The sequence below is a fragment of the Notamacropus eugenii genome, chromosome 6 (genome assembly GCF_028372415.1).
Source record: "Notamacropus eugenii isolate mMacEug1 chromosome 6, mMacEug1.pri_v2, whole genome shotgun sequence".
Taxonomy (NCBI): domain Eukaryota; kingdom Metazoa; phylum Chordata; class Mammalia; order Diprotodontia; family Macropodidae; genus Notamacropus; species Notamacropus eugenii.
Window position 1 is genome coordinate 7,725,416 of NC_092877.1, and position 18,837 is coordinate 7,744,252.

General features: G+C 47.1%; 1 long non-coding RNA gene across 2 annotated transcripts; it reads right to left on the reverse strand.

Annotated features, from left to right (window-relative positions):
- Positions 1–571: 571 nt before the first annotated feature.
- LOC140510085 (uncharacterized) lies at positions 572–7,982 on the reverse strand. 2 transcript variants are annotated; one of them, XR_011969086.1, is made up of 2 exons: positions 7,269–7,982; positions 572–5,391 (listed from the first exon to the last, which is right to left on the reverse strand). It is a non-coding gene; the product is annotated as an uncharacterized lncRNA (long non-coding RNA). The 2 variants fall into 2 exon arrangements; XR_011969087.1 differs by lacking the exon at positions 7,269–7,982 and adding an exon at positions 5,894–6,368.
- Positions 7,983–18,837: the final 10,855 nt, after the last annotated feature.

Below are 18,837 nucleotides of genomic sequence, written 5' to 3' on the forward strand. Positions count from 1 at the left end.
CTCCAGAATTTTCAGCCCTAGATCTGTTCCTTTTCTAGGAGCCAAATAGAAATCAGATTGTATGGAAAATACCATTGATGGGATAAAAAAAAAAGACAAAATTAGATCGCAAAACCCAGAACTGTTTCTCTCCCCCCACCCTCCTCTCCCCTTTTCTGATCTAAAAATAACCCCCTGCTTGAGCTGACTGCGGAATCTTTTGTGTTCTAGCTCTCTGTTTTTAGCTGTGTGGTCCCCAGAAAGGTGGAGAACAAGGGACCACATAGGAGAAATTGATCTATTTATAGAAGGTGAAAAATTCGGATTAAGGAAATAAATGCACCTTGTTGCTAGGGGGAGGGGAGGGAAATGAAGAGAAGGGGGCAGGGTGAGGTTTATTTTTGCATCCACCATTCATGCCCTCCCATTAATTTTTTTCTCAATTCATTTTTTTAAAGTCATAATCCTCCACCCCACGTGTCTCACGTGTCTTCTGGCCAGCCCATGCAGCCCCCATTCATACAAACACAATGCACCAGGGCGTTCATAATTTACAGAGACAGTGCATTCATAAACACGAGAGCTGGAATGCTCCTTTCTGCATGTTTATTTGGTAGAAAGGTCACAGCAGCCCACCAAAATGTGATTAAGTTTAGTGGGCTGGGGTGAGGGAGGGGAGGGAAGGGGGAATTAAATCTCTAACCGGTTTATTTGTTCCTTGTTGGGCTGGTGTTCTAGTGAGAATCCTCCACTTTCTTCACATCCACATTGCGGTGTATGCCATTCTATTTGGTTTTCATTCATTCATTCCTTCATTCATGAACACATGTATTCATTCATCAAATATTTCTTAAGCCCCTACTATGTGCAATAAACTGGCCTTAGTTAAAAGACAGTTTGCATTTGGACTAGCTCAAACAACAATTACTTTCCTACACACACATATACACACACAGAATATGAAGGACATACATATACATCCATCTAATGTCTCCCCTAGGAATTCAAGATAAACCAGTGGTAGGACTGAGCTAGAGGGTACTGTTTTGGATGGGTCAAATTTAATGGTCTCTGAGGAACCTTCCAACTCTGAGATGCTGTAAGTCTGTGAACTGGGAGGGGAGAGGGAAAAGGAGAAGGGAGAGACTGGGAGAATGGGTATAAGGGAAGGGTTCAGGGTAGAGATCCTGTCTCCAAAGGCAGGTTAATTTTTGAAGAGTTGTCCCTCTCCAGCATCCTAGCCTCCTCTCCACCAAAACTCTCCACTCACCCCAAGTGTGCTGCAGTCTTGACCCTGGATGAATTTCTAAGATGAGAGAAGAGATTAGTGTATGAAACCCTTTCAGCTTTTGGTCTCTGCTGGGACTGAAAATGAGAAGGCTAATTAAGGCTGTTTTGTGCTAGGACAGGATTCTGAGGCCATCTTCCCAGGACAAGGAAGGTGGTGAGAACTGGAGAAAAGGAGCAGAGGGCCAGGCATTTATGCATTTTATGTGGTAGCATCTGATTTTAGATCAAATGAACATTCCCCTCCCCCTCCCACCTGCAGCAAGGATTCCCACTCCCACATGCCCAGTTGGCTCTGAATCTCAGTACTTCCTAACAGAGAGAAAAACCTTTACCTTTTATCTCTGGAAATCTAGCAAGAAGAGAGATGGGGATGTGGAAAGATTCTTCCTAACATGGAAGTTGGGAGTCATGAGCAAAATGTATTTGTTTCTGCCTCCCCTGGGATGGAGAAGGCTGATGTTGGGGAGATCTCTAGTCCAAGACACTGGGAAATTATTGTCCCTAGCCTCAAAGGGAGGAGGGAGGGGGACTGGGGAACAAACAGATGGGCTGGGCACTAAGGCAGGATGCTAATGCCTGAGTTTCCCTAGGGCTAGTCCTTGGTAGCTGGAGGAGAGCCCAGGCAGACTGACTATATGTTTCCCCATTCTCTCCACCTCCTCTTTTTGAGTGTCCAGGCAAGAACATCTTGTGCCACCGAGGCAGCAAGAAGGTCGATGTTTTGGGGAGATGACCATGCCACCCTAGGCTGCTTACACCCCATTTAGGATAGATGCTTCCTCACCACCAGCCTCCAGAAACCTACAGCCAGTCAGTCAGCCAGCTACCTGCCCATGGCTACAAATCCATCCACCTTTCATCACAAATGCATTCATTCACAGAAAGCTACAAGCCATTCAAACACCTGCAGACAGTTACACCCATTCATGTTTCAGCCTACAACTGCAGCAGACATACATTCCCTTGCAAGAGTCTGCCGAGCGTACCAAATGGGAACATCCCTTGGAAAGATTGTACTTCACACACACACACATACACACACACACACACACACACACACACACACACACACACACTCCCACTCAAAAAGATGCTCCCCCTGTTTGTCCTACCAGCTTCCCTTGGGGTTTCATCTCAGAGCTGTTATGGAAGCCCTGAGAGGAAGGGTGGCACCTGGGCCATCTCAGGCTGTTGTATCCCTCCTCCGGCAGTCTTTTACCATGTACCCGGCACGGGATCAAATCAGAAAAGAGCCTCTCAGCCCTGTCATTGCTCCAGGTACCTAGGTGGGTTGGGTTTTTTTGTGTTCTTTTAATGGTCTGGTTCTTCCTGACCTGACAGCATCAGGAAGCAGAAGAGGCCACGGGAGGAGGCTACTGCCGGTGGCCCAAGACATCACAGATGTTTTTCTTGACTTGGCAGATCTCTGCATTTGGGAAGAGATTAGGGGAGGTTAGAATGCAAAGTGGAGCAAGCTGTTGGGGGCCAAGCTGGAAATAATTCTTATCTCCAGCAATGGTAAGGACACCTAAGCTAAACGAACTTAACTGAATATCAAACATCCCAGAGAAGAGAGCCTCAGAGAGATGGATTAGGGGCTTCGGGGTCCAGCAAAAGCTAACTCTGGGGATTCCTGCTTTACCACTCAAGAAAGGGAACAACGAGAGGGTTTATAGACTAACTTATAAGTCAGTTGCTTTTTTTCATTGGACGGGAGTTCCCTTTGCCCCACTGGGGACCCTTTCCAGAAAGGATTAAACTTGTTTTGTCTGGCTCAAATGGGCCAAGCTAGGATCAAATCATTGGTGAAAGCGACAAAGAAGCCAGCTGAGGTTTGGGAAAGATTCCCTAACAGTGAAAGCATCTCAAGATGGAAGGGGTTACCTAAGGAAGTAGGGGGCTCTGCCTCATAGGAGGTCTTTAAGGAAAGGCAAGGTTACTATTTGTTGGGTTGTTATAGTAGGAACTTTCAGATTTAGGTCAGAATAAATGGCCAGTAAGGTTCCTTCTAAAACGGACATTTTTTTGATATTTTGATACAGTCCAAAATAATGAGACACAACAGAAAAAAAAAGAAACCTCTCCTCTCCCACAATCCCTCATCTCATGAAGTGACAGCAGACTGAAGACTGCATTGGAGGTGACTGGACACTTCTAGATGTACAGCTAACTCTAGGTTCTTGAACTTTTTCTATTTGCATTACCAGAGCAAAAGACCCCAAAGACCTCAGAGTCTATTTGTTCTTACTTGCCACCACACACAAAAAAAGGACTTCACCAGAAGGTGAGGCACTAATAAGGTGGTCTCATTTTTTTAAACTCCCAAGTAAATTGCAAACTCTAGTCAATGAACAGATTTATTAAGCACCTGGGGCTTCTAGGTGGTTCAGTAGATAGAGCACTGGGCCTGAAGTCAAGAAGACTTGAGGGCAAATCTGGCCTCAGACACTTACTAGCTGTGTGACTCTGGGCAAGTCACTTCACCCTGTTTGCCTCAGTTTCCTCATCTGTAAAAAGAGCTGAAGAAGGAAATGGCAAACCAATCCAGTATATTTGTCAAGAAAACCCCAAATGGGATTACCAAGAGTTGGATATGGCCGAAACAACTGAACAAACAGTAAGCACCTACTATCACCTACTATGTGCTGGGTGCTGTGCTTAGTGCTAGAAAAACAAAGACAGAGATCACATGGTCCCTGCCTTTAAGGAGCCCAGATTCTACAGGAGAGGTGGTAGTCTATGTAAGAAAATAAAGACATGATTAGGTTGCAGATATAAATTCCATACGTGACCAGCCTGTGCAACATCCAGAGGTTGCTATAGGACACTTTAAGCATTACTAATCTGCTGGGAAAGGGGGCTCATCAAGTCTTGGTCTGGAAGAGTCAGCAGGAACGTTGGCCAAGATGACATCTCAATCTCTTCCAGATAGCAAGAGGGAAAAGAGAAACCCTCAGAGACCTGTCTGCACAACCTGACATGGCTTTCTCCAAAGACATCCAAGGGACAATGGTTCTATAACGAACAAAAAATCAGGTTTTCCCTTGTAAGGATTAAGTGAACCTTTCTCACTTACTAATCAAAGAAATTCCAAAACCCTTGATAGAGAAGTTGAGTTTTCCTGTCAGAGTTAGACCAGCACTTAGAGCCCAAAGTCCCCCTTCCTGCCAGAGAGATTCTGAATCTCCATTATGCTGCTACTTTCCTAAGAGCCTTTTCTCCTCCTCCCCCCAAGCATGAATCAGCACCAGCCCACAGGTCCAGACTCCTCCATCCTGATCCTTCTAGACAAAGATAAGAACCCTATAAAAATTCACCAGACTTTACTGGTGGGAGAAGGGGCACTCTTATCCTTCCACAATACCAAATTCCACTGTACTCCCAGCAGGCCCATTTCTACCATTTTCCCTGACTGCCCTTCCTTTGTATCCCTGCTCCAAAAAGGTAGCCTGCTTTACTCTCTTGTTGTGGTCTCCACTTCCATGTAATGCACTTTGATGTTCCCCAAACCTCCTAGAGACTGCTTTACAAGACCCTTCACTGCACCAGTCAAGACCTCTTCTAGGCTTGGTTCCAGCTTATTTTTGTATTTGAGCATCTCCTTTTGGGGAATAAATCGAGACCTGTCACCTATATCTGGGGTTCCTTGGGTCCTGCTGACCATCAGGTCTCCATGATGGCTCTTCAAAGCATCTGGAAGGTCATGGATGGCCCTGGTGACAACCTGAGGCCTGCTCCTCATTCTCAGGCATGCTTAGCATTCACCCAGCCCTCCATGAAGTGCCAGACACACTCTGGGAAGCAATAAACACAAAGCCTGTCTCCAAGATGGCCAGGATAACACCAAAAAAAGTCATTGGAAACCTTCTAAAGTCAAAGGCAAAGTCACCTGGTAGAGTTCAGGCTTTTTCCAACGATTGCACTGACTCTTGACGGCTGGAGAGAGCGAGGCTGATAACTTTGCACAGCTGTGTCTCACTTCTATCTAATTCACTTGCAAGTCAAGTCGCCACCCTCCTGATGTCACTGGTCCTCTTCGAGAATGCAGGATGGACAACAGCAAGGCTTCCTCTCCTTCAGCTTTTTGTTTGTGGTTCGTCCTTCACATTGGTGGCTTTTTGCCTAATGAGGTAAGAAAGGCCATGAGATTGCTTAAACTGTTAGCCAGCACCTGGCTCCTTTGTAACACTGGAGCTGGGAGAAGAGGAGAGATGGTGGACGTCTTAGAGGGACTTTCCTTATGAGGCACCAGGGACTGGCAGGCAAGCACCCTGGCCTTCTTCATTCCAACACGCCACTTCCTTAAGCAGGGACTTTCCATTTCTGAGGTTCTGGTCCCCACATTTAACCCAGCACTTAGTGGATAAATAAATGCTTGTAATCATTTAGTTCAGGGGTGGGGAACCTTTGATCTCAGGGCCACATGTGGCCTTTTGAATGAGTCCAAGTTTTACAGAACAAATCCTTTTATGAGAAGGATTTGTTCTGTGAAGTTTGGATTCAGTCAAAGGGCCACACTTGAAGGCCACATGTAGCCTCGAGGCCGAAGGTCCCCCCCCCCCCCCCCCCCCCCCCCCCCCCGCCCTGCTCTAGTTAGCAGACCTAGGCTCCACTCCCAGCTCACCCGTGGTATGTCTTTGGGTAGGTCACTCCTCCTAAGCCTCAGTTTTCTCACTTGTAAAAGAGACAGAAGCTTGTAGACAGACAGGGTGAAGTCTCTTCCAGCTAGATATCCTATAATCCTCTCATCTTGGCAGCTGTGGTGGGTGCTTCTTCCCAAGGTTAATGACATACCAGTGAGCTTTTCTGGAGTTACCTCACTTCTATGGTACTTTGGCTGTCCCCCTTGTCCCAAATCAGGACGACCCATCTCCCCAGTCACTGCAAACAAAGCTATGTCACTGTCCATCCCAATTCTCCTGTCAGCAACAAGGATGGCACGAAACGCTCATAGCACCTGGCATACTGGGGAAAAAAGAGAATAGGTCATTTAGGGACAAACCAACCTAGCTTACTAAATGCTGCAATTTTTCCTCTGGTTTCTAGGGACATTCAATTTAGTTCATTCTTTACTCTCCCCTGGCTGTTCTCTGGCTCTTCTCAAGCCTCTGTCTGGTTCCACCAGGGGGTCCTGGGTCTATCAGAGAGACCTTGGAAGCATGGGGAAGAGAGATCCTTGTTAAAGGTAGGGTGAAGAGGCAAAGGCCCCATATATCCCAACAGCTGGGCACAAAATCTGCCATAGGATTTTGCATTGGAAGGGACCTTAGAGTCCAACCAAGTCCCTCCTCTAACCCCATATTACAGATGAGGAAACTGAGGCCTAAACAGAAGTGACTTCCCAAATACCAGACTTACTCAGTATTTAGCATTTGAATTCAGGTTCTCTGACTCCAAATTCCGGGTGCCTGGTGGGATCTGGGGTTAGCGTTAGTGGAGTCTTTTGGGTTCTCCTAGGTAGAGTTAGCATTGACGCTTACAGACTTTTCAAAGTTGGAAAAGGACAGAAGAGATCAGCTTTCTTTTACAGATAAGGACACAATGCATAGAGGTTATGGCTGGCTGAAAGTTTCACAAAGCAACAGAACCATGGCTTGCGCCCAGAAGCCCTCTCACCAGAGTCAGCATTCTCGCTGCATTGTATCACCCCCTCCTTCCTCATGAAGGGCCTTGGGAGAAAGGTGGAAAGAAGTGTGAGTAGTCGGGGAGTCCATCCTAGGAGGTTCTCTCAGGGGGCCTCTTGGGCTTCTCACAACTTCTGACCAGAGGGTCCCTCTAAGGGGAAACCACACGATCCCGGCACCAGGAATGTTGGTTTAAGGCCTCAGAGACCATCTAGCCCAGTCCCACTCCCATTCTGCAGATGGGGAAACTGAGAATCACGGACTAGAAGGGACTTGCCCAAAGTAATCCCAGGGATCAAGATGCCAAAGCCACCAGGCCTCCCACTGTGCCAAGTTTTCTTCTTCCTTCTCTTGAGAAGGGGTCTTTGTGCTCACCTTTCCTTGAATACCTGCGATGCAGGAGTCTTGTATGCTGAATTTGAACTCATGACCACACCGATGTTTCCCATATGAAAGCTGCAGTCTTTGGGTTCCTGACCCTGGGGCCCCATTCTTTCAATTCATGAAGTCAGAGCCCCCACCTAATGGACAAGGAACCGCTTCTGAGGGCCTCAGTTTCCTCATCTGTAAAAGAGAGTCCGGCTAGATGGCATTTGATCTCTTCCAGTTCTACATTGATGACTCTAATTCTTGCCCCAAGGAGAAATTTTGCCATTCATCCCAGTCTTCTATCCACTACGGGGCCACCTCCCTCCTCCTCCATGCCACCCTATAACTTTTCTGCCCCCACCCTTGGGTCAGCTCTGAACATTCAGGGGCTTTCCTTAGCTCCAGGGTTGTGGGGGGGCAGGGGGGGGGGGACCTTCACTGCACTCTACCCTTGCAGTAAACAGGGAGGGTGCAACAACCAGTCGGGGAGCCTGGGCTGGGCTAGGGATGGGGGTGTGTGTGGGGGAACACTGCAGACAGGAGGGAGGGACTTGTAAAGAGAAAGAGGGAGATTTGCATTAGGAAAGTGGGAAAACTGCTGAATGAAGGGCAGCAGAGAGAAAGGCATTGGGAAGGAGGGAGGGGATGGAGATGGTTATAGGAGGGAAGAGGTTAAGGGGCTTGCAGAGGGGAGGGGGTTCCAGAGAGGAGGGGGGTGCAGAGGAGGGGATGCAGAAAGTGGGTGCAGAGGGGAGGGAGTGTAGAGGGGAGGGGGTGCAGAGGGGAGGGGGTGCAGAGGAGGGGGTGCAGAGGGGGGTGCAGAGGGGGGTGCAGAGGGGAGACGGTGCAGAGAGGAGGGGGTGCAGAGGGGGGTGCAGAGGGGGGGGTGCAGAGGGGGGTGCAGAGGGGGGTGCAGAGGGGAGACGGTGCAGAGAGGAGGGGGTGCAGAGGAGGGGGTGCAGAGGGGGGTGCAGAGGGGGGGTGCAGAGGGGGGTGCAGAGGGCAGGGGAGGCTTCAATCGGAGGTGCGGAGCCTCAGCAGTGCCCAGTCCTCTCCTCCCCTCCCTCTCCGCTCCCTCCCCGGGCTCTCTCCGTGCCCTTCCCTTTCTCTGCCTCCCACGCGTGGAAGCCAGGCTGCCTGGCCCTAGCGTCCCCAGCCGGCCCGGCAGTCACGCGGCCCGCTTGCGGCCCAGCACCGGGGGCACGTGAGGGCCCCCCCGCCCAGGGTCCCCCTCTCGCGGCTGCTTGCGTAGGAGCCCGCTCCCCCCGCCCTTGCGCTGCTGCATTCGGCTCCCCAGCCCGGGGACTGCGTGGGGGCTGTGGGACTGAGCTGGGTGGGCGGGGTTCAGGGACTGGAGGCTTGCCCTGCGGTGGGGGGAAGGCAGGCACACTTACGGGGTACCCACGCCCCCATTCCTTTCCCCAGCCTGGATTCCCCTCCAAGAGCTCCCTCGCATTTTCTGAACCCCGCCCTGGCTCCTGGGACCCCGACAAGGCGAGGGGAGGCCTGCAGCCGGGGTCCCCCAACCCTTACCCCACTGGGGGCGCCTTTCCCCCCCCCCATAATCTGCTGCGGAGCCCGGCCCTCCGGTGCTGTGGTTGCCCGGGGTGGGGCAGGGTCCTCACCCAGCTTTCCTGATTAAGGTTGGAGCCTCCCCTCATACCCATCCCTCTCAGCCCCGAGGTCCCCCGCCCCAGAGTCGTGCCTAGCTCTCCCATACCCATTCTCCTGTTGGAAATTGGGATTTCCCTCAACCCCCAGCTCTTTCCCCCTCTAGAGCGGCCGTCACTTCTTTTTTCTCTCTCTACACCCCCACCCCACCTTGACCTGTGCCAGTCCATGCCCTGGGGAGCAGCGCCCTGGAAACCCCTGAGCTTAAGGATCCCCGCCCAGCCCTTCTCTTTGCACCAGTTTTTGCAACGAGTAGTAAAGTCTGGTTACAGAACAGGAGCAGGGGAAAGGAGACTGTAGACATCTCCCCCTGCTCATCCACACCATCTTGGAACCGACCAGTGGAAAAACAAACAGGAGGAAAGAGGAGAGAATCCCAGCCCCTCTGAGCCACATCCCCCAGTGGCCACACCCAGGGGTAAATATTGTGATTCCCCCTAAGCTCCATGAGTTGGGGGGAGGGGCTGGAAGCGAAATTGCTGTCCTTGGTAACTGAGCTGAAAAGCGCCTGGTCTGGGGCTTGGCTCCCCTGAGGGTGTTGTTCCAGTGGCACATGGTTTGAGATAAGGTGGGGTGTGTGTGTTCGTGCTGGACAGGAGAAGAATAATATTTTGAAAAGCCCAAGTACTTACCCAGAAATCAGCACTACTTCCTTGCTTGGAAATGATTCCTTGGGATGCAATGGGCAGGTGCCCATCTTAGGATCAAACTAAGGAGAGGGGGTATCATTTAGGAATGGCCTGTTTTAGGAGCAGGCTGAAGGCCTGGATTGATACTGAGCAGCCCAGTATTTATGGTGGTTGTTCAGTCCTGTCTGACTCTTCATGACCCCATTTGGGGTTTTCTTGAGTTGAGCAACTGAGGCAAATAGATCTGCCCATAACCACACAGCTGTTAAGTGTCTAAGGCCAGATGTGAACTCAGGGGGCTGGAATTCTATCCACTATACCACCTACAAGCCCTGTAAACTAGCTGTATGTCCTCCACACACATACACACTTATAACTGACGAGTGGGTGGTGAGACACAAAAGGAAAAATTCACAAGAGAGGGTCATTGGGTATAGAGGGAGAAAACAGAGATGGGGAAGCTGGTTACTATGTATTCGAGTAGCTACAATTTCTCCTGAAGCCACAGCCGTGGTGATCAGAATGGATGCCAGTGCTCTCGTTAGTGACATGTAAAGATGGGTTGAAGGAAATGGGGATGAGGAAGGAACTGAAGGAGATTTCAAGGGACCTGATAGTTGTTTTTAAGTATGTGAAGGGCTGCCACACAGAAGGATTGACGTGTGCCTCTTCATCCTCACCAGGAAGAGCTTGGGGCAGTGGGTGAACTCTGGAGAGGCAAATTTTGGCTTAATATAAAGAGCAATTATCTCCATGGTTAAAGCTGTCTAAAAATGGAATGGGTTTCCTCAGGAGGTGGTAAGATCAAGAAAAGGTAAGATTAATGAATAAAACATTCATTAAACAAAACACTGTGCTGAATACTGGGGGTACCAATAGAGAACATGGTCTCTACTCTCCAGAAGCTAAGAAGGTTTTCTTTCCAAAACCGGGGATGGAAGCATGGGTATTTCAACATCTCTTGGATGGAAAGTCCTAAACCAGGGGCGGAGAATCTGCATCCTGGAGGTCACATGTGGTCTTCTAGGTCCTTGGGTCGGGCATTTTGATGGAACCCAAGTTTTACAGAATAAATCTTTTCATGGGTGGCACTTGAGGACCTAGAGGGCTACATGTGGCCTTGAGGCTACAGGTTCCCCTCCTCTGTCCTTAGCTCAGGGACTGAGGGAGGATAGTGGTTGAGGTGGTGGTGGTGGGTTGACTTCCTGGCCCATGATGCCTGCTGTCTCTCCCTCAGAGTGCCTTGCTTTACCCTGGTTAGCTTACCCACCCTGAGACTAACTACTGGTTGGTGTTTCAGTAAGCACTCTGACATACGTAGGTTGGGGGGGCTGCTATCACAGGTTCTTAGATCTGCATTTATAAAAGGAAAGGCAACTTTTGAGGGACAATCACTTTAATTGCATTCAACATACAGGGACCAACAGACCAGCTTCCAATTGTTTGACCATACGTACATAGCTTCCAGAGAGGGAAGCACCAACATTTGGGTTTTGAAAGCCAGGGGGTCTTAGCGGTTTCCCAGAGTCTCATTTGGTACACAAACCTTCTTCCAAAACTAAGCCCTAAAACAAAACCTCCCCTCCAAGTATATATACTCTTTTCATAGCCAGAGGGCTCATGACCCAGTGCCTCATTAACAATCTGCAAAAGGTGTGGGCCTCCAGGAAACAAGCCTCTCCCAATCAAGCCTCCCTCAATAGCCCTACCTGAGGCCTCTCAATGGGTGGGGAAGATTTTTAACTCCCATTACGCTTGGCACCTAGTAGAGATGGCTGGCCCCTTCTCCGCTGGAGCCACCTCACTTTGGTGATGACTACTTGTTAGGTATGTCCACACTTGGGGCCTCTGTATCCTGTTATCTCACTCACTTCCCAGTCTTTTTCGATTTGGCTTATGACCTTATCACTCAAGTGAAGCGACTCCTTCAAGGTTACTTTTTCCACTCGTGTCAGTCATGTCTGACTCTCTGTGATCCCATTTGGGGTTTTCTTGGCAAAGATACTGGAGTGGTTTGCCATTTCCTTCTCCAGCTTCATTTTATAGATGAGGAAACTGAGGCAAACAGAGTTAAATGACTTGCCCAGGCTTACACAGCTAATAAGTATCTGAAGTCAGATTTGAACTCATGAAGATGTCTCTTCCTAACTCCAGGCACTCTGTGCTCTGTGGTACCACCTGACTGCCTCCAAGGTTACTAGTGATCTCTCAGTTGACAAATCCAAAGGCTTTTTTCTTGTCCTAATGTTTCTTGACCTCTCTGCTACGTTTGACACTGTTGACCATTCTATCGTTTTTGGGCTTTCAAGACAATGTTCTCCTCTTGAACTCCTCTATTTTACCCAATCTACTTTGCTGGACCGTCCTTCATGTCATGTCCTCTAATTGTGGGTATTCCCCAAGGTTCCATCTTGAGTCTTCTGTTCTTTCTCTATATTCTCTCTCAGGGATCTCATCAGCTCCCATGAGTTCAATTATCATGTCTAGGAAAATGACTCCAAGATATGTACAAGGTGTTCCAAAAGTCTTGGAGCAGTTTTAGGCCATAGCTATTTAAGTTATTATAAAAATGTATATTAAAGCTTAGAATTGTGCTAAGCTTTTTGGAACACCCTTTATATCCATTTCTAGTCTCTCTCCTAAGCTTCAGTCCCACATCACCAGCTGCCTACTGACAAATGAATGTCTTAAGCATCTCAGACTCAACATGTCTGAAACAGAGCTTATTTGCTTTCCCCAAACCCACCTCTCATCCTAACTTCCCAATTTCTGTTGAGGGTTCCACCATCCTTCCAGTAATCCAAGTTTACAACCTCAAAGTCATCCTTTCCTGTTTCTTTCCTACCACATCCAAACAATTATGTAGTCTCATCCATCTACTTCCATATTATCTTGTGCCCATCTTCTTCTCTCTAGTGTACAACTATTCGAATTCAGACCTTTTTTTATCTCTCAATTAGATTATTGCAGTAACTGCCTAATTGGCTGAAGTCTTCAGGTCATTCTCTTAAAGCACAGACCTGACTATTTCGACCTTGGCTTAAGCCATTTCAATGGCTTCCACCCGTTTGGCATGTAAAGCCTTTTGCCACTTGGCTTCATCCTGTCTCTTTGATCCAGTGATTCTGGCCTCCTTAGCAGTTCCATGAATGAGACCCTCCCTCCCATTCTTGTCTGGAATGCCCTTCCCTCCTCGCCTCTGAATACTGTCCCTTTTCCCCCTGCCCCCCATTCCTTTAAGTCCCGACTGTGGGAAGCTTTCCCCAACCCCTCTTAATTCTAGCACCTTCCTTTTATTAATTATTTTCTATTTAGCCTGTATATAGCTTGCTTGGTCTGTATTTGTTTGCATGTTGTCTTCCCCATTAGATTATAAGCTCCTTGAGGACAAGGACTATCTTTTCCCTTTTTTTATATTTCCAGAACTTAGAACAGTTTCCAGAACATAGCAGGCTCTCAATAAACATTGGCTGATTGATCATGCATTCAAACAGTTTTCATAATGACTGCTTTATATATAGTTCCAGATTCAGTAATGTCTTTCTTTTTTGGTCTTCCAGTGAAATTTTATTATTTTTTTCTAGGTCTATGAAGTACAGTTTGATTGGGATGGCACTAAATAAGTAAACAGTAGACACTTTGTAAATACTTCCTGAGTAACTGATATTGTAGAGCGGATTCCCCTTCTCCTTGGACCAGGGGTCCTCTGAGGTGCCTTTCAGCTCTGAGATTCTGTGAAGGGAGAGAAGCAGCAGGCGTGAGCTCAGAGCTGGAAGTCACTACTTTTACCTTTCAGGAACAGCTGTGCCAATGATAAAGTGTGACTCCAGGGAGGGCCATTAAGTCAGCTTTGCAAAGCGGCTCGAGAGAACGTAGCAGCCCATGTATGTGTCACAGGCCCGCTATGTTTGTTGTGGTTTTTTTCCCCCTAAACTTTTCACCTACTTACCAGTTTTTTAAAATGGATGAATCTGTTCACTTCAGAAGTTCAGCCAAAGTCCCATTCCCTTCATGAGGTTTTTAGGATGGTGGAAAGGCGCTACACCAGAAATGAGGAGAACTCACTCTAATCCCACTGCTGTGACTTGTCTTAAGCAAGTCATGCCACTTCCTTAGACCTCAGTTTACTCATCTGTAAAGTGAGGAATTCAGACTCGATGATTTTGCAGTTTTTTTCTAGTTCTGAATTTCTGTGATGCCCAAGCGTTAATATGGATTAATCTTTTCCCTTTTCCTCCACTCTTACTACTGGTGATTTCCCTACGACATTGCTTTTTATTTATACCATGTAGTTAGTGATTTGCAAGTTGTGTCTCCCATAAAAATGTTTTCTCCTTGAAGGCAGAAACTGTGGTTTTGCCTTAGTTTGTATCCCCTACAATTGACTAGCACATAGTTAAGTACTGCTGGTGGCACAATGGCTAGGGCACTGGGCCTGGAGTCAGGAAGACCTGAGTTCAAATGTGACTTCAGACACTTATTATCTGAGTGACTGTGGACAAGTTATTTCACCCTGTTTGCCTCAGTTTCCTCATCTATAAAATGAGCTGGAGAAGGAAGTGACAAACCACTCCACTGTCTTCGCCAAGAAAACCTCAAATGGAGTCCGCCACAACTGCCGCAACTGGATAGCAACAAAAATAGATGCTTAATCAAATTTCGTTGACTCTCTGACTTCCTGAATGACTCTTCTGTGAACGGGTGTGTTAGGATCACAGAGCTGGAAGGGACTTTAAGGTTCATCTAGAGGAACCCCTTTATTTTATGGAAAGGGAACGAAGGCCTAAAAAAGAGAAGCAGCTGGCCCAAGGTCACACAGTTGGTTCAGGGGAGAGCCAGGGTTAGAACCCAGGTTCCCAAGAGTCCCGGGCCTTTGTACTCTTTTTTCTAGTGACATTACATATTTGTCTTGTCAGCTAGTTTTTTAATTTTGGGAGTGCAGGGGCCAGCTTCATACTTCTTTGTATCACGTACCCCTTCTCATGGTGACTCTGGGTTCTTAAAGACTACATTAGTGGAGGGCAAACCCTGTCAGAGTCTCCCAAGAAGGAGGGTTTTTGACTACAAGTCTGGTGATAAACCAACATTTGAGGACCAAGTGATGAAGACCATCCGTTGGGAGATAGAATGACAAGAATTCGATAAGCATTTATAAAACACCTACTAAGTGTTAAGCACTATGCTGTGTGTTGGCATTAAAAAAAGAACCAGGAAACAACCCTCTCCCTCAAAGGGTCATTTTGTCAGTGACTGAATGAAGGCAGAGAATCGTTGAATATTACCCATATTTGGAGATAATACAAAACTGATACAGATAGTAGAGTCAGGTCCTGATTAGTAGAATATGAAATCCATTGAAGTGCATTTGAATTTCAATAGGTAAAATATGGTAGTTGATTTCAGACCAATGGAGGCATGCAGTAGGAATTGGAACAATGCTACCCCTTCAGGGGGATTGCATTAATTGGGGAATTGAACTAATCAGGACCTTTTGAGGGGAAAGGGACAATAGAAATCTGATAAATAAATAAGTTTAGAGGAAGCATGGTATAGTGGTCAGAGAACTGTCTTTGAAGCCATGAAGACTTGGATTAAAATCCAGCTTCTTACACAGGGCCTGTGTGACCTTGGCCAAGTCACTCAGTCTTTTTGTGCTCTAGATCACTCTAAGGCTTTTAAGTTGCAGAGAAGATACTGACCTACATTGATAGAGGGAGTTTCCTCATTTAGGAATTTCTTATACTAATGCAATCCCCAGTCAATTCCCTATTCCTGTTGCTTAATAAAAGCTTAAAGTGAAATCTCCATGTCTGGAGATGTTTGAGGACAGACTTGATGGTTAGCTACCTTGGAGGATTTGGGTTGTTGGGGGCGAGGCTGGCTTGCATGATCTCTGGGTGTCCTGAGAACCTTAGGATAGAATCTGAGCCTGCTGTCATGGAATGGAAGGCATTTCAGTGGGATATATCCCAGCAGTCAGAAGGAGACCTGTGACTAAGTCCCCAGAGGATGTCAATGAAATGGGGAACAGGGAAATATGTCACTCCTTCATGATCACCTTCTTGTCCTGCTTTGGACAGCTTGACATAGAATTAGAGCTGGAAAGGAAGTTAGAGGTCATTGAGTCCAGAGAACTGAGGAAACTGAGGTCCAGTGAGAGGAGGTGATTTGGCCAAGGTCGAATGAGTGACGGAGCCAACATTTAAAACCAGGCTCCCCACCTCAAAAGCATGAGCTCTTTCTGTCATAGCAGAAAGTGTGGGACAATTCACAGCAACTTAACCAATGACCAAGATAGTGGCTGGCTTAAAGAACTCAATGAAAATAGCTGTTCTTTGAACATAAAATTCAACTATTTTCTTTAGAGGCATTATGGTGTGGTGGATAGAGAGCCAGCCTCAGAGTCAAGAAGACCTAGACTGAATTCTTTTCCCTTTTGTTTGCCCATCAGACAGCTCCATTAGACTCTGAGTTGTGGAGGGGGGATCATGTAGAGGGAGATCATGGGCCTGGGCCAAAGCAACAACAGATTGTTGTCTGATTTAAGAAATTTATTATTCGCATTTTCATTTGGATGTGTGTGTCTCCCATCCCAGATCCCAAACTCCCTGAAGGCAGGGCTGTTTTGCTCCATCTCTGTAGCTTCCACACTACATTTTGAATGAGGTGAACAGTCATTGGCTGATTGATTGAAAAACTTAAGGGGGATGTTTGTAACATGTGACCACACTGTCATAGACATAGAGCAGGCCCTACTGGCTGGAGTCACATTCACACTACCTACCAATCTCTGCCTTAACTGATCCCGCAAGGCCTACCATGTGAGAGACGTTGGTGGAAGAATTCCTGCTAAGCTGTGTGATCTTAGGAAAGTCAGTTTACTTCCAAGACCCTCACTGTCCTCATTTGTCAAGTTAGGAAGCTGGATCAGAAGGGCTAACGTTCTGTGACTTTTAGTGTTTTGCCAGTGACTTGTCTCCCTCCTTAGTCTTCCACTGACCTTGATCACACACAGTCTAAAGTTTCCCTGCAAGGTCTTGTAGAATGCAACTCTGGATTTTAAGTCAGGATATTTGGCTTGGAATCCTAGGTCTCTTACCACCTGTGTGAACCTAGACAAGTTATTTAACCTCTCTGAGACTCATTTTCCTACTTGTGACCTAGAACTCTGGGTTTACAAATATAACATTCTTTCTGGGCTCAATTGTCCCAATCTGAGGTGGCACAGGCAGGTTGGTTCTCTCAAGGAGGACTACTACTACTTAAAAGGCTCTAGAGCAGGGATGGGGAACCTACATCCTCAAGGCCACATGTGGCCCTCTAGGTCCTCAAGGCCCTTTGACTGAATCCAAGTTTTACAGAGGAAGGGGATTTGTTCTATGAAGTTTGGAGTCAGTCAAAGAGCCACCTTTGGGGACCTAGAGGGCTACATGTGGCATCAAGGCTGAAGGTTTCCTACCCCTGTTCTAGAGAATAATCCTGTATTGCTGTTCTCCTACCTTGGAGCTCATGAGCTCCTACTAGTGTGCTTCCTCTTATCAATCAGCCAGTAGATTGAATTCTTTAGCAAAAATAGCAATTATAAAACATCCCCCCCCAAAAAAACTGGGGTGTTCTCTCCCACAAATATCCATAGAATCCATAGGAAAAAGAGTGAGAGCAACTTAAATATCAGTGGTATTAATTAGGGAGTATATATAGCCAAAGCAACTCATCACTCTAGAATTACAGGACCTCAGTGTCCCTTTCTTTCTAGAGGGTCCTCACAAAAGGTATGGTATTGGTGAAGGACAAGTCATTTATTCTGCTGCTCAGCTGACTAACTCCTCATAGGTCTGAGTTTGATGGATCACTCTACTATTACTTTGGATCAAGCACATCTCTTGGCTGCTGTGCTAGATCCTCACTGGGCCCCCAGAGCAGCCTGGAAAGTTACTTAGATGCTAAGTTCTCTTAGGGTATGAAAACTCTGCTAACAGGTCCATCTGCTGAATTCTCTGGACTTAATCTTCACTGAACAGCCTCGGCTACTTCAACCCTTAATTTGGCTGGGTGGGACCACTCTCTCTTTGGAGGTCATGTTGCAGTCATCTCTTCAACTACTGTACTCTTTCCACCTGGACAATGTCCCCTTAATTGGGGGTTGTCATGAAAGGCTTCCCACAAGAAGCAGCCAAACCTTGAAGCAAGCTAAGGATTCTAAGAGATGGAGGTGTGTGCGCATTCAGGGTATGGGGGCAGCTCATGTGAATTCAAGGCCAGTTACATTGGAATAGGATATAGGTTCCATGAAGGGGAATAATGTGCAAAAATTCTGGAAAGGTAGGAAGGAGCCAGATTTCTTTGGTGATGAGTCTTCCCTCCACCAGGGATAATCTACTGGCCTCTAGGTGTTTAGAACTGACTGCTCACCCTCTGGTGAATCCTATCTCCTCCAGGGACCTATGTGGTTACCTGGATTTATCATGCTGCCCCTGTCCTGAGTCACAAAGGAGAAAAAACTGAAGGTTGCCTCTTTAGCTTCTAATTGACAGATATGGTGAAGGACAAATTATGGGTTTGTTCCTTTATCCATGACTGTTCTTTCCTTCTTTTCAGACCCAGCCACTTGGTTCTTGGTTAGACTTGTCCCAGGAATCATCCTCCTATCTTCTGAAGGCTTGGTCCAGAAGCTCCTTTGCTATTTCTCCAATACCTCTCTACCTTTGGGGGTAAGATCAGTAGTGCCCACAGGGACTCAAGTTTGCTATTTATAGCCTCTCTCCTATTAACAGCTCTCAACCTTAATTTTTATCTTTTGCCCATATCTGTGTCTTCTCTCTGAGGAGGTCAAGTCCAGTGGTCTGGCTCTGATTTTACTCAAGCGATAATCCTCAATATGATGTCAGTGAGCCCTTTGTGAACTATGTCTTCCTATGCATGGTGCTCACGTCTTCATTGATGCCCTATTTGAAATTTGAACACGTCTTCTTGATAAGGGTGGACAAGTACTCTTGCCACTGGGCCACCAGGCCTATGGAATACCCAGCATCAGCATTAAGGAGGATAAATGCTGGCCGTGGGATAGCATCCATCTATTCAGCATTTATTAATGATCATCTTGCGCAATGTAATGGTTAAGATTATGTCTGGCAGTCAGGAATAATTGAATTCAAACCGTATGTCACAGGACACATACCAGTTATGTGACCCTGATCAAGTTGCTTGACCCCTTAGGTCCTTGGGCATCCCCTCAAGACTCTCAAGTGGTAAAACAGATGCAAATCTGCGTTGAC